Source organism: Sturnira hondurensis, unplaced genomic scaffold, assembly GCF_014824575.4.
Source record: "Sturnira hondurensis isolate 20B ecotype Veracruz unplaced genomic scaffold, ASM1482457v3 Scaffold0001304, whole genome shotgun sequence".
NCBI lineage: Eukaryota > Metazoa > Chordata > Mammalia > Chiroptera > Phyllostomidae > Sturnira > Sturnira hondurensis.
The window spans coordinates 8,338,831-8,351,221 of NW_028073935.1; the positions used below are offsets into that span (position 1 = coordinate 8,338,831).

The 12,391-nt window shown below is 41.4% G+C and overlaps 1 long non-coding RNA gene across 1 annotated transcript; it reads right to left on the reverse strand.

Annotated features, from left to right (window-relative positions):
* Positions 1 to 85: 85 nt before the first annotated feature.
* Positions 86 to 8,545, reverse strand: LOC119004023 (uncharacterized). The gene is made up of 3 exons (XR_005070097.1): positions 8,360 to 8,545; positions 6,385 to 6,388; positions 86 to 96 (listed from the first exon to the last, which is right to left on the reverse strand). It is a non-coding gene; the product is annotated as an uncharacterized LOC119004023 (long non-coding RNA).
* Between the last annotated feature and the right edge of the window lie 3,846 nt (positions 8,546 to 12,391).

Below are 12,391 nucleotides of genomic sequence, written 5' to 3' on the forward strand. Positions count from 1 at the left end.
GGGAGGAGTCCTATGTAGAGCCGGATCAGGGAGGAAAGAAGCGGGGGACCTGCTCCACAGGACGAGGGAGCCAGTTAGCAGAGGGGTGTGCTATTCCTTGTAATGGTATTGAAACCAGAAAAGGCGGCACCTACCAAACCCAAAAAGCAGAGACAGGTATTGAATCTTTATGGGTCCTTTATTCAGTTGGCTGACCCTATCTGAGAAGATGATGGGTTTTGTACCCTAACAGATCATCTTATATTCCATTTTAATCCGACCCTTTTTATAAGGAGAAGGAAAGTGTAGGTAAAGGGTTTGGAATACAGGGGAAAAGTCAAACACATAAAAATCTGTAGTATTCTTTCATCTGAGTCCTGGGCGGTGGGCATCTCACCATGAATACAATGGCTCAGATACCATCCTGGTTGCAGTTCTCCTGAGGCACAAAGGTGGAACTGCTTATGGTCTCCTGAAGTGAAGGTGGGTCACACCCTCAGTGTCTAAAACTATAGCTTTTTACATACATTGATTATTAAGTTTATTAACTATTACCTGCAACTAAGATTTTACCAACATTTGAGTCCCCCATCAGTATTACACATCACTAGTCAATTATTTGAGGTTTAGAGTTAGCTGACAACTGAAACTACAGGGATATTTGGTTGTATCTATTAATATAAAGGAGTGTATAGCATTTTTTCCCAATATGGTATCCAGTCTAAGATCAGATATTGCATTAATTTTCACATGTCTTTAGGCATGTTTTTATTCCATTTCTTATTCGATCTGAAACATTTTCACAGCCTTTCTTGGCCTTTTATAAAATTAACATTTTTTATATTTTGTCCAAACAAACAAAGCCAAACAATTGAGCTCATAGATACAGAGAGCAGCGGGTTGATGGTTGCCAGAAGACTTAGGGGTGGGGAGCAAAACTGGTGAAGGGGTCAAAAAGTTACAAACTTCCAGTTATAAAATAAATTAATCATAGAGATGTAATGCACATCATGGTGACTATAGTTAATAATGTATTGAATATTTGAAAATGGCTGAGTAGATTTTAAAAGTTCTAATCACAAGAAAAAAAATTTTTGTGTCACAAGTGATATTGACTAGACTTATTGTGGTGTTTGTTAAGGTGGTCAGTGAAGCAGAGAATTCACAAAGAGAAGAAAGTGTAGAAAATAAAGTTTTTATTCACCCTGAGAAAAGAGAGGGACATGGTATGGAGAGCTACACCAGCCTTGAGGAGTGAGGACTTTGAGCTTTTATTGGATTATAATTGGATTTAAAAAGGGTGAGAGGTTTGCTGTTGCATGGCCCCTGGGCTGTTAGAAAAGGCTGCAGTTTGTTCCATTGTTATCTTCTGCCTCTGGGCTGTAGAGAGCAGTTATTTCTATTCTTGCTTCCAATAATTCCCAGTCCTGGGGAGATAAGCTCAGAAGCGTAAAATGACAGTCAAGTTTAACAAGGTCATAGGTCTGCTAGGTAAGTGGTACTACAATGATAAAAGGGTCTGGCTTTTTCCTTTCAGTGATCATTTCCCAATATATACAAATATTGAATCATTATGTTTTACTAGCTGTAACTAATTAGCTGTAACTAATGTTATATGTCAATTAGATACCAACTTTTTAAAGAACTAAAAAATTGACGTTTTTGAAAATTATATCGTCCTTTCCACCTTATGTTTTATTTTTTCAATTAACATTCAGTAAAATTGACTTTTTTTCTTGGCATACAGTTCTTTGAATTTTAATACATATACAAATTCATGTAACCACTGTCATAATCAGGCTTCAGAACAGTTTTATTAACTGCGGAACACTCCTTCATACCACTCCATTGCAGCCAGACACTCCTCTTATCCCTAGTCACTGGCAACCACTACCTGTTCTTTGTCCCTGTAGTTTTATCATTTCATGAATTCATATAAATGGAAACATATAGTATGTTGCCTCTTGAAACTAACTTCTTTTGTTTTAAGATTTATTTTAGAGAATGGGGAAGGGACAGAGAAAAAGAGACAAATACCAAGTGTGTGGTTTGCCTTTTGCACATGCCCCCACTGGGGACCTGGCCTGCAACCCAGGCGTGTGCCCTGACTGGGACTCAAACTGTTGACCCTTTGGTGTGCAGGCCAACACTCAATCCACTGAGTCATACCAGCCAGGGCTGAAACTAATTTCTCTTCCTCAGTAAAATGCCCTTTAGATTCACCTAAGTTGCAGGGGTGGATGGGGCAGGGGAGGGCAACAGGGAGAAATGTGGGACAACTGTAAATGAACAATAATAAAAAATAAATTAAATAAATTTATTCCTTTGTATTGCTAAGTACCATTCTTTGTATGGAGGTACTGTACCATCATTTGTTATTTGTTTACCAATTGCAGCACATTCAGGTTTAGTGTCCAGTTTGGGGTAATTATGAATAAAGCCACTATAAACATTCATGCACAGGTTTTTGTGTGAACATAAGTCTTTAAGAAGAGGTGATTTCATCCTGTGGATAGTCACATTTAGTGACCAACTGCCTTTGTGAGGTGTGCAGACCTCGTGGTCGTAAACAGTTTTAAGTTGGTCTTTATGGAGGTTATTTCAATGCTTAACAATACCAAATGCAGATGGCAGGGAGTATAGAAGGACCATTGAATACTTTATCACTCCAGTGTTGAATAGCTTGTTTGATAAAAGGTGTACTATGGTCTGATTGCAAATTTTCCAGAAAACCAAACACATGATACATTAGTTGCAGGGGCCTCAAGAGTGTAACTGCAGTTGGCTGACTGGACTGACTGAAACAATAGCACTGTAACCTGAATAAGTGATGAGGCACCAACAATAAATAGCTTTGTGGGGAGGGGGTCAATGGTCAGTCTCCAGGAGAGACTAAACTGACTTTCGGCAGGAGTCACAAGTCTGCAATGCAACAGCAACCTCTACAGTAACAGAGCCTTTTGCTTTGTTTTTTTTTCTGTGATAGTGGAAGTGTGGTCCTGTGGGATGTGATAATAGATCCAGGCAACAAGACTTGAGCAACTAGGACAGTGCAGCCTCAAGTAGCAGCTTGATTCCAGTCAGTCTCATGGGTCTTTCCTTTGGGCATCTTCTTGAGGGCCCGGAAAGTTTAGTCAACAGCTGTAATTTGTTTCCACAGTTTACACCCCGAGACAATTGTCTTTAATCAGCTAGTCTGTAATTTTTTAGAGCAGCAGATCAAATAGTGAGGTCACTAGCAAAAGCCCAAGAGTCAGTAAACACATAGCAAGGTTCATCAAGGCAGGTATTAACCAAATCTCTGAGAAGAGCCTTGAGTTCTTTGCTCTGAGTAGAGGTGCGGTGTCTGTTTTCAGTATTGCAAAGCTGACACTGAGGTTGAACAGCTGCTGCAGTCCAGTGAAACCAAGTTTTAGCTTAGCCCAACCAGGTTCAGGATTTAGGGGAATCTGTGAATTGAGGGCCCCAATGGGCTAGTGGAATGCTTGAAATGACTGAGAGGCAAAAGTTTCCCCAGAGAGATAGCTGCCACTTTTTCATGTAAAGCCCAGATGCCTATTTTCATTTGACAAGCAAGGTTTTGTGAGCCCTTACCTATTGTCAGTCACAGAGTCTGAGTTGAGCCACCCCAAAAATGAGAATATCAGGCCAGAGATTCACAAGATCGACGTAGATAAGTTATAATTTTTATAAAAATTCTGTAGCAAGGTGATCACTGCTTTTCAAAAGTGGTATACCTGGTAACTATGCCAAGGAGGCACTATGTCCAAACTCTCAAGGGCACCTCCAAGTGAAGGCTGCTTCCCTTCCCTAGAGGCTCCTGATGTGGACCCTGGCTCGTGGGGTCTGCCACATTTTGGCTGAGATACAAGACATTCACAGGGACTACTGAGTCCTGTGGAGGAATAGGGGACAGCATGGTTTCTCTCTCAAGGGGAGAAAAAGCCCTGGCCTCCACCAGGACAGGCCTTTATTTCTTTTTCTGGGCACATTACATGATGGTCCTCCTTTACTATGCCCAGGTTGCTTAGGAGGTTACCTTTTACAGAAAGCAAAGGAGAGGATACCATTAATCACATCACAGAAGAGGGATATTTGCAAATGAAAAGGGAAAAGTAGTTGAACCGGTTACACTCATCCTTGGAAGGTTTAGCATAGATTTTAGGAAGTTACTTTGCAGTAAATGTTTGCTGCACATCAGGCTAAGGGAGTTTTTAGCAAAAGCAAGACTCAGAGTAGCCTAGGCACATCACAGACCTGATTCTGAGTTTCCCACAGGGCAAACTATCCATGGGTAGTGGGTCCCATGGGTAGTGGGCATGGGTCCTGTGCATCTTTGCATGGGAGCTAGGCCCACACCACACAGAACCGTCTCCTACAGCTCTCATCAACAAAGTCATTCGTCAAAAGTAAAATTATTTTATTTCTCATGTCACCAATTACAGTGAGCATTGAAATCCCCTAAACATATTTGCCATCTTTCTTACTTTCATAAGTAAACTAAAGAATACATAGGACTTGATTGTGAGCACTCTGAGGTCTGCTGATAAACTTACAGTTTAGATTTTGGAAGATTATCTTTTTTATATTTCACATTATTTGAACTGCTGATTAGTTCATGTTTAAGTTTATATTAGTGTAACAAGGCCAACTATGACCAGTTGTCTTTTTTAATGAAATTTTTTATCCAATTGTAAAAGTAATACAGCTTTATTGTAGAACATCTGGAAAATCTAAAAAAGAAAATAAAAATCACTTTGAACACATTATAGAAATAGAAAATAGGGACACTTCTCAGTGCACCATGTTGCTGGGCACATTGTGTGCCAGTTGGAGAAAGTTTTATATTAACCAGCACGACTCACATAATATAGTTAGAGGATGTTACAAAGCCCTGCTTAAGTGAAAATATCTTCTTTGCCAGGTTGGCATGATGCCACCATTCCTTCCTTATGTGACTAAAGTGGGACATTATTTCCATAAGAGCCTCATACAATGCATCTGTTACTTAGAGTCCTAAGAGACACCTGACCTTTTTGTGTTAATGTATAAGTTTTAGTTTAGGAAACTCAATTATTGGTTCTTCAGAGCTTTAGTTATAGCTCTTTAAGTATATACCTTGCCCCCACATAATACAACATAAGAATCTAGGCCAGAGTACAAAGTACCTTTTAAAGGCCATAAAGTGGTTAGTGGCAAAGCAAGGACCAGAACTGAGGATTCTTGGCCTTTAGCCCAATACTTTTCACTCCATCACACAAAAATATTACCTACATGTTATTACATTATAGAGCCACATGAATATACTGTAGCCAGCCAGCATTAAATTTTAATTTATTAAGTTTATTTTATTCTATTTTTTAAATTTAATTCTTGTTCAAGTACAGTTTTCTGTCTTATATTCCCAGCCCTGCCCCCCCAGTGCTCCCTGGCTCCCTCCCATTTCTGCCCCCCACCTTAGTTATTGTCCATGTGTCCTTTATACTTGTTCATGTGAGTCCCTCCCCTTTTCTCCTGTGATTCTCTCCCCTCTCCCCTCTGGTCCCTGTCAGCCTGTTCCGTATTTGAGTGTCTTTGGTCATATTTTGCTTGCTTGTTTGTTTTGTTGTTTAGATTCCCGTTAATGGTGATATCATATGGTATTTGTCTTTCACCACCTGGCTTATTTTGCTCAGCATAATGCTTTCCAGTTCCATCCATGATGCTGCAAAAGGTAGGAGCTCCTTCTTCCTTTCTGCAGCATAGAATTCCACTCTGTAAATGTACCATAGTTTTTTGATCCAGTCATTTACCGATGGGCATCTAGGTTGCTTCCAACTCTTGGCTATCGTAAATTGTGCTGCTATGAACATTGGTGCTGCAGCCCGCTGCAGCAAGGGTGGTCGCGAGGTGAGGCGCGGGACTAAAAGAAAGGAGAGGACCAAATGCTCTGCTGGCAAATGGCAACTTTATTCAAGGGACAGCTGTCTTATATACAAACTGCCGTGGCCTAAAGCAAGACCGCAAGGAACTAGGAACAATGTTGTTTTTCAAAGTTGTTACACACCCTAGAGCTATCAAAAGGGCAAGATGTTCTCATTTCCTCGGAACATTAGCCCAAGGATAATAGTGTCCTTATTGTTATCATTTCCTTGGAACATGACGCAAATGCCAAGATCTTGTTATTTCCTTCAAGGCTGGGAACAAGATAATAAGAAGAAGGTCAGGAAAATGTCAAGACACCCGCCGGCTCCAGGGACCAGAAACCAAGTTCTTTCACCATTTCCACAGTGGAGGACTCTGTCCTTGATCCCCTGTGGCCTGGCGGGCTCCCACATCTCCCCCTTTTTAATTTTATATAACGCATTGGCTCTACATTCTTTGTCATGTCCAGCTTATGTTTTTTGAGGTCTACGTATAAACCACCGATCTGTTTGATAAAAAGCCAAATGATGCAAGGTATACATAACAGAAGTAGGATAACGAAGACACCAAAACCTATCCAGTTATAAAGAAAATGTCCAAAAGAAGGAAACTGTTTGGATAGAGCAGATAAGAAATTCTGAGCATCTCGAGCAATATCTATGCTTAAAGGGGGGGTATTTATCATATCCTGAATTTCTCTATGTAGCGTAATAAGATCTAAAGAAGAATTGCAATTGTGCCAAATTCCCAACAAATGATTACGAATCTTTTCCCATGGAAACTTGGTAGAATTATAAAGAAAAGGGGTAACACATATATGGGAGAACATGAAATGACACTTTAAAGAAGATCGAACCTCAAGCGAGTTTAACTCTTCTCCAACAATTCTAACAGTATCATACAAAGCATTCAATTTCTGTTCTATTTTTTGGTCCCAGTCTTCTTGGGTTTGGAAGGCAACAGAGACATTATGTGCTAGTTCATTAACAAAATCTGCTGTTTGTACACTTTCAGTTAAGGTGACAGCAGCGGTAGTCGCTGTCGCAATGAGGGCAATCAGGGCAGTAATTCCTGTAATAAGCATTCCTATAAATCTTTTTGAACGAGCTAAAATTAAGTCATTAGTAGCCTTAATAATAGCATACCCTGGATCATTAAACCAGGGGATGGAAAGGTTAACAGGTACAAAAGTGAAGGCAGGTTGCTTTATAACAGCAAATGATGTAACATTCATTGATGCGTTTAGACAATTAGTTAGGAAGCAGTTAAGACAACTCAAGTTATAAGTTTGATTATAGGTGATTTGAATATTCCCGGCTACAAAAGCATGTGGATCAGGAACACAGGCAATAACCGAAACATTTTTCTGAGTCCCCGAAACATTCATAGCGTCCTGGTTTCCAAGGTGAACCCATTGAACATCTCTTTTAGCTACAGTGATGTATTGAAGGGCAGCAACCGCTTTCCATAACATATTTTGAAATGTACGGTTATTTCTAGTCCATATACCATACAGCAGGTTCATTGGTCTGAATGTTGCAGGGCGGTAATCATTCTAGTCACATATTCCTTGATCACAGATGGTATAGTTGAGATGGCAAATTCTCCAAGCAGGTCCCAATTGACTTGGGGATGGTGTTTTCTGCTTGCACAATGGGATATCAGGTGGGGGATCTCCTGGTCCTACAATGGTAGTTGAAACGTTTCGTTGAAGGTATAGCAAGTCCACACCCCAGTGAGTCCCATTAGTGAAATTCCCATCCCAATCAGCATATCTAGAGATAAGAGTGCAGTTATTATTGTCTAATGAAAAACAGATGGGTAAAGTAGTAGATAATCCTGTGTAGTTATAAAGTATAGATATTGGGATAACATGTCCTATAGAAGGAGGTCCTAAAACTTTAGTATTGTTAACATAAACAGGAACAAAGTCATTATCGTTCCAGGTCACAGGATGCATCATGGGAGGATTAGGGACAAAAGCCCAATATTCTTCAGTCTTCACTTGAATCCTCAGCATCCACAAAAGGCTCAGCAAAATCGCCAGGCATTGGAGTCTTCTCCGAGCTCGCTCCGGGTGGTTGAGGCGAGGTTGTATTGTCAAGCGTGCTAGCCATCTCCGCAGCCGGTTCATCTTGCTTCTGGGCATGTCGGACACAGCGTTCGGGAAGCCAACGAGGGGCTTCTGCGTCTGTTGGAAAAACACAAACATGCCCTCTGCCCCATACTAAAACTGGGTCAGGTCCATGACGAGACCCATCTATGGGGTCTCTCCAATAAACCATCGGGTAATGTCGCATACGCGACCCCCAATGTCGAACGGCCGCGGAGCGTCCCTCTACATACAAAGTTAAAAAATTAAGAACAAATAAGGAATGTGACACTAACAGTTTAGGAGAATGAGGATCATACCATCTCCCCCCTTTTAGTTTTGAGAACTGATGTTTGAGGGAAAGATGAGTACGTTCAATGATACCTTGTCCTTGAGGGTTGTGAGGTATACCTGTTTTATGTAGAATCTGGAATGACGCACAAAAAGAAGCAAAGCTTTTACTAGTATATGCAGGAGCATTATCTGTCTTCAGAATTTTAGGAACTCCAAGGATAGAAAAACAAAAGAGAAGGTGAGTAATAACATTGCGTACATTTTCACCTGTGAGAGGAGAAGCACAGATAAAATGAGAACAGGTATCAACGGTGACATGTAAGTAACGTAATCGTCCAAACGCTGGGCAATGGGTAACATCCATCTGCCAAAGATCATTTGGTTTAAGACCATGAGGGTTGATACCATAATGAGGCACAGGGAGAAGCTGAGCACACGTAGAACATGATTTAACAATTTGACGGGCAGCTTCTCGGGTGAGACGGAATTGATAACGAAGAGAGCGAGCAGATTGATGATGCAGAGCATGAGAAGACGTAGCCTTTGCTCCCGTGAAAGGAAAATTTGCGTAAAAGTATCTGCAGTTTGATTACCATGGGCAAGGGGTCCAGGAAGGGAGGAATGTCCTCGAATATGACCAATGAAACAGGGAAACTGTCGCTTTTGCAACAGTTGTTGAATATCGGAGAAAAGTTGAAAATCGTAGGATTAGAGGTATGAATTAAAGGAACAGTTTCTAAAACAGCCATAGCTCGAACAACATATTGGCTATCTGTGTAAAGATTAAATGGTTGATTATATAAGGCAAGAGCTTGGCTAACAGCAAATAACTCCACTTCCTGAGCTGAGGCATAAGGGGTGGCCCAAATGAGAGGCTTGGTAGGAGTAAGTAGAACAGCACGTCCATTGGAAGATCCATCTGTAAACAGGGTAAAGGGAGTTGATAAGGGCTCGGGAGTGACAATTTTTGGAAAAAATAAATCGCGCAGTGTGAGCAAAGTGTAAAATTTTATCAGCGGGCAGATGATGAGAGATGGTCCCAGCAAAACCTTCAAAGGCAAGAGCAAAAATGTCATTAAAGTTAAGAAGCCAGTTAAGTTGCTCAGCGGTATAAGGTATAACAATAACAGTGGGATCATGTCCTAAAATTTGGAGAGAGATCTTGCGCCCCTGCTGGATGTGTTCTGCTACTAGAGAGGGATAGGAACTCAAAGCTTTCTTTGGAGTAGACGATCCATGGATCCATTGCAATACACCATCTTGATACAAAACTCCTGTTGGGGTTAAGGTAGTAGGAAGAATAATCAAGGACCACGGTCGAGAAATATTACAATACGTGAGTTGAGCTGTTAATAAAGCATTTTCTACGGACTGTAAAGCCTTCTTTGCTTCTGGAGTTATGGATCTAGGAGACGAGGGATTAGGGTCTCCTAAAAGAAGATTAAACAGGGGTTTTAAGTCACCAGTAGATAATTTAAGAGAAGGGCGGATCCAACTGAGCTCTCCTAGAAAGGTTTGAAAATCATGTAAAGTTCTTAATTGAGAAGTATCAATGGTTAGTTTCTGTGGAGAGAAGGAAGAGGGTTTTAAGGAATACCCTAGGTATGAAAATGGATAAGCATTTTGTACCTTATCAGTAGCGATCTGCAATCCAGATTGGGATAAAGCTTGTTGTATATGCTGGAAAGTTGAATACAAATAAGACTCACTTTCATGAGCTAATAGAATGTCATCCATGTAATGGATGATTAATGCAAGAGGAAATTGATCTCGAGTTTGTTGAATAGCTTGTTGCACAAATTTTTGACATAGCGTAGGGCTGTTAGCCATTCCTTGAGGTAGCACCTTCCATTGATATCGCTTCATGGGTTCTCTAAGATTGATTGTAGGAACACTGAATGCAAATCGTGGGCAGTCCGCGGGGGATAATGGAATAGTATAAAAGCAGTCCTTTAAGTCAATAATAATCTTAAAAGTATTAGGTGGGATCCCAGCAGGAGATGGCAGGCCAGGTTGAAGTGCCGTATTGAGCACAAGCTAATTTTAATTCTTTCAAAGTTTTATATGGAATAGGCTCATAATCTCGCCACTGCTGGCCTTGGTTCTGCTGTTGGACAACAGGAAAAATATGAGGAGTAGAGGAAAATCCCTCTATGGATTCGCCCTCATGAAATGCCCGCCGCATCGCCATTTGTAATGGGGATGTGCACACATTACTAGGAGGAGGATTCGGGCGAAATCCAGTAAGAGCCATTGGGGTTGTATCCTGAACTGATTCCTCTTTAGTTTCATAAGTTTGCTTTTTTAAAGCCTGGAGAAGATGAAGGAGGTCTTTAAAATTAAAATCTAGTTCTGCCTCCTTTGGATTCTCATCTATTTTCTTTACATTAAGAAAAGCCCCATGGGAGGGATCATAGGCGGCCGCTTGATCTGCTAGATCTCCCCAGTCTACTTCGTCCGGGCCCAGCGGCCCTGACTTGATGGCCTCTACCTTAAGATCTGGTTTTTCATACCGTGGTGCCTCCGAAGTTGGAGGAGGCGGATCAGTTGGCAGTGGAGGTGAGCGACAAGAAAGATCCTCTGCTGAACGGGTGGCTCGAAAACTGCCACGAGTCCCATGTTCCCATTTTTCAAACTCGGAATCTCCTCTAAGACAATCTCTCACTAATGTCCATAAAGAAAATGCATCAAGAGGGGTTTTCTCTGGACCGTGAGCACGGTAGTGTTCACGAATACGTTCTCCTACCTTTTTCCAAATTTCCATATTGATGGTACCTTCTTCCGGGAACCAAGGGCACACTTGTTGAATAAAATCTACAAAACGATGTATTTGACCCTTGGAAGTGGCAATGCCTCGCCCCCTTAATAAGGAGCAAAGGACTTGTTCAAAAAGTCCCCCATCTGATGAGTGGGAAATCCCCATAATTATAAACTCTCCAAAACCACTCCCTGCTACTTTTACTTTTAACTTACCGGGCGCCCATAGCAGCGGTCCTCTCGGGCTCCTCTATCCTCGCGATTAGGACTCTTCAGGTCCTCCAGAGACCCCCGTTTCCGGTCCCTGTTCGGGCGCCACTCTGCTGCAGTCTGCTGCAGCAAGGGTGGTCGCGAAGTGAGGCGCGGGACTGAAAGAAAGGAGAGGACCAAATGCTCTGCTGGCAAATGGCAACTTTATTCAAGGGACAGCTGTCTTATATACAAACTGCCGTGGCCTAAAGCAAGACCGCAAGGAACTAGGAACAATGTTGTTTTTCAAAGTTGTTACACACCCTAGAGCTATCAAAAGGGCAAGATGTTCTCATTTCCTCGGAACATTAGCCCAAGGATAATAGTGTCCTTATTGTTATCATTTCCTTGGAACATGACGCAAATGCCAAGATCTTGTTATTTCCTTCAAGGCTGGGAACAAGATAATAAGAAGAAGGTCAGGAAAATGTCAAGACACCCGCCGGCTCCAGGGACCAGAAACCAAGTTCTTTCACCATTTCCACAGTGGAGGACTCTGTCCTTGATCCCCTGTGGCCTGGCGGGCTCCCACACATTGGGGTGTATAGATTCTTTTAGATTGGTGCTTCAGGTTCTTAGGATATATTCCTAATAGTGGAATTGCTGGGTCAAAAGGCACGTTCATTTTTACTTTTCTTAGAAAATTCCATACTATTTTCCATAGTGGTTGTACCAGTCTGCAATCCCACCAACAGTGAACTAGGGTCCTCTTTTCCCCACAACCTCTCCAGTACTTGTTGTTTGTTTCTTTGTTTATGACAGCCATTCTGACTGGTGTAAAGGGCTATCTCATTGTGGTTTTAATTTGCATCTCTCTGATAGCTAGCAATATCAAGCATCTTTTCATGTGTCTCTGGATCCTCTGTATGTCCTCCTTGGTGAAGTGTCTGTTCAAGTCCTTTGCCCATTTTTTAGTTGGGTTGCTCGTCTTCTTTGAGTGGAGTTGAGTGAGTTCTTTGTATGTTTTGGAGATTAAACCTTTGTCTGAGGTATCATTGGCAAATATGTTTTCCCAAGCTGTTGCTTCTCTTTTTATCTTGATACTGTTTTCCTTAGCCATGCAGCAGCTTTTAATTTTGATGAGATCCCATTTGTTTATTCTTTCCTCTATGTCCC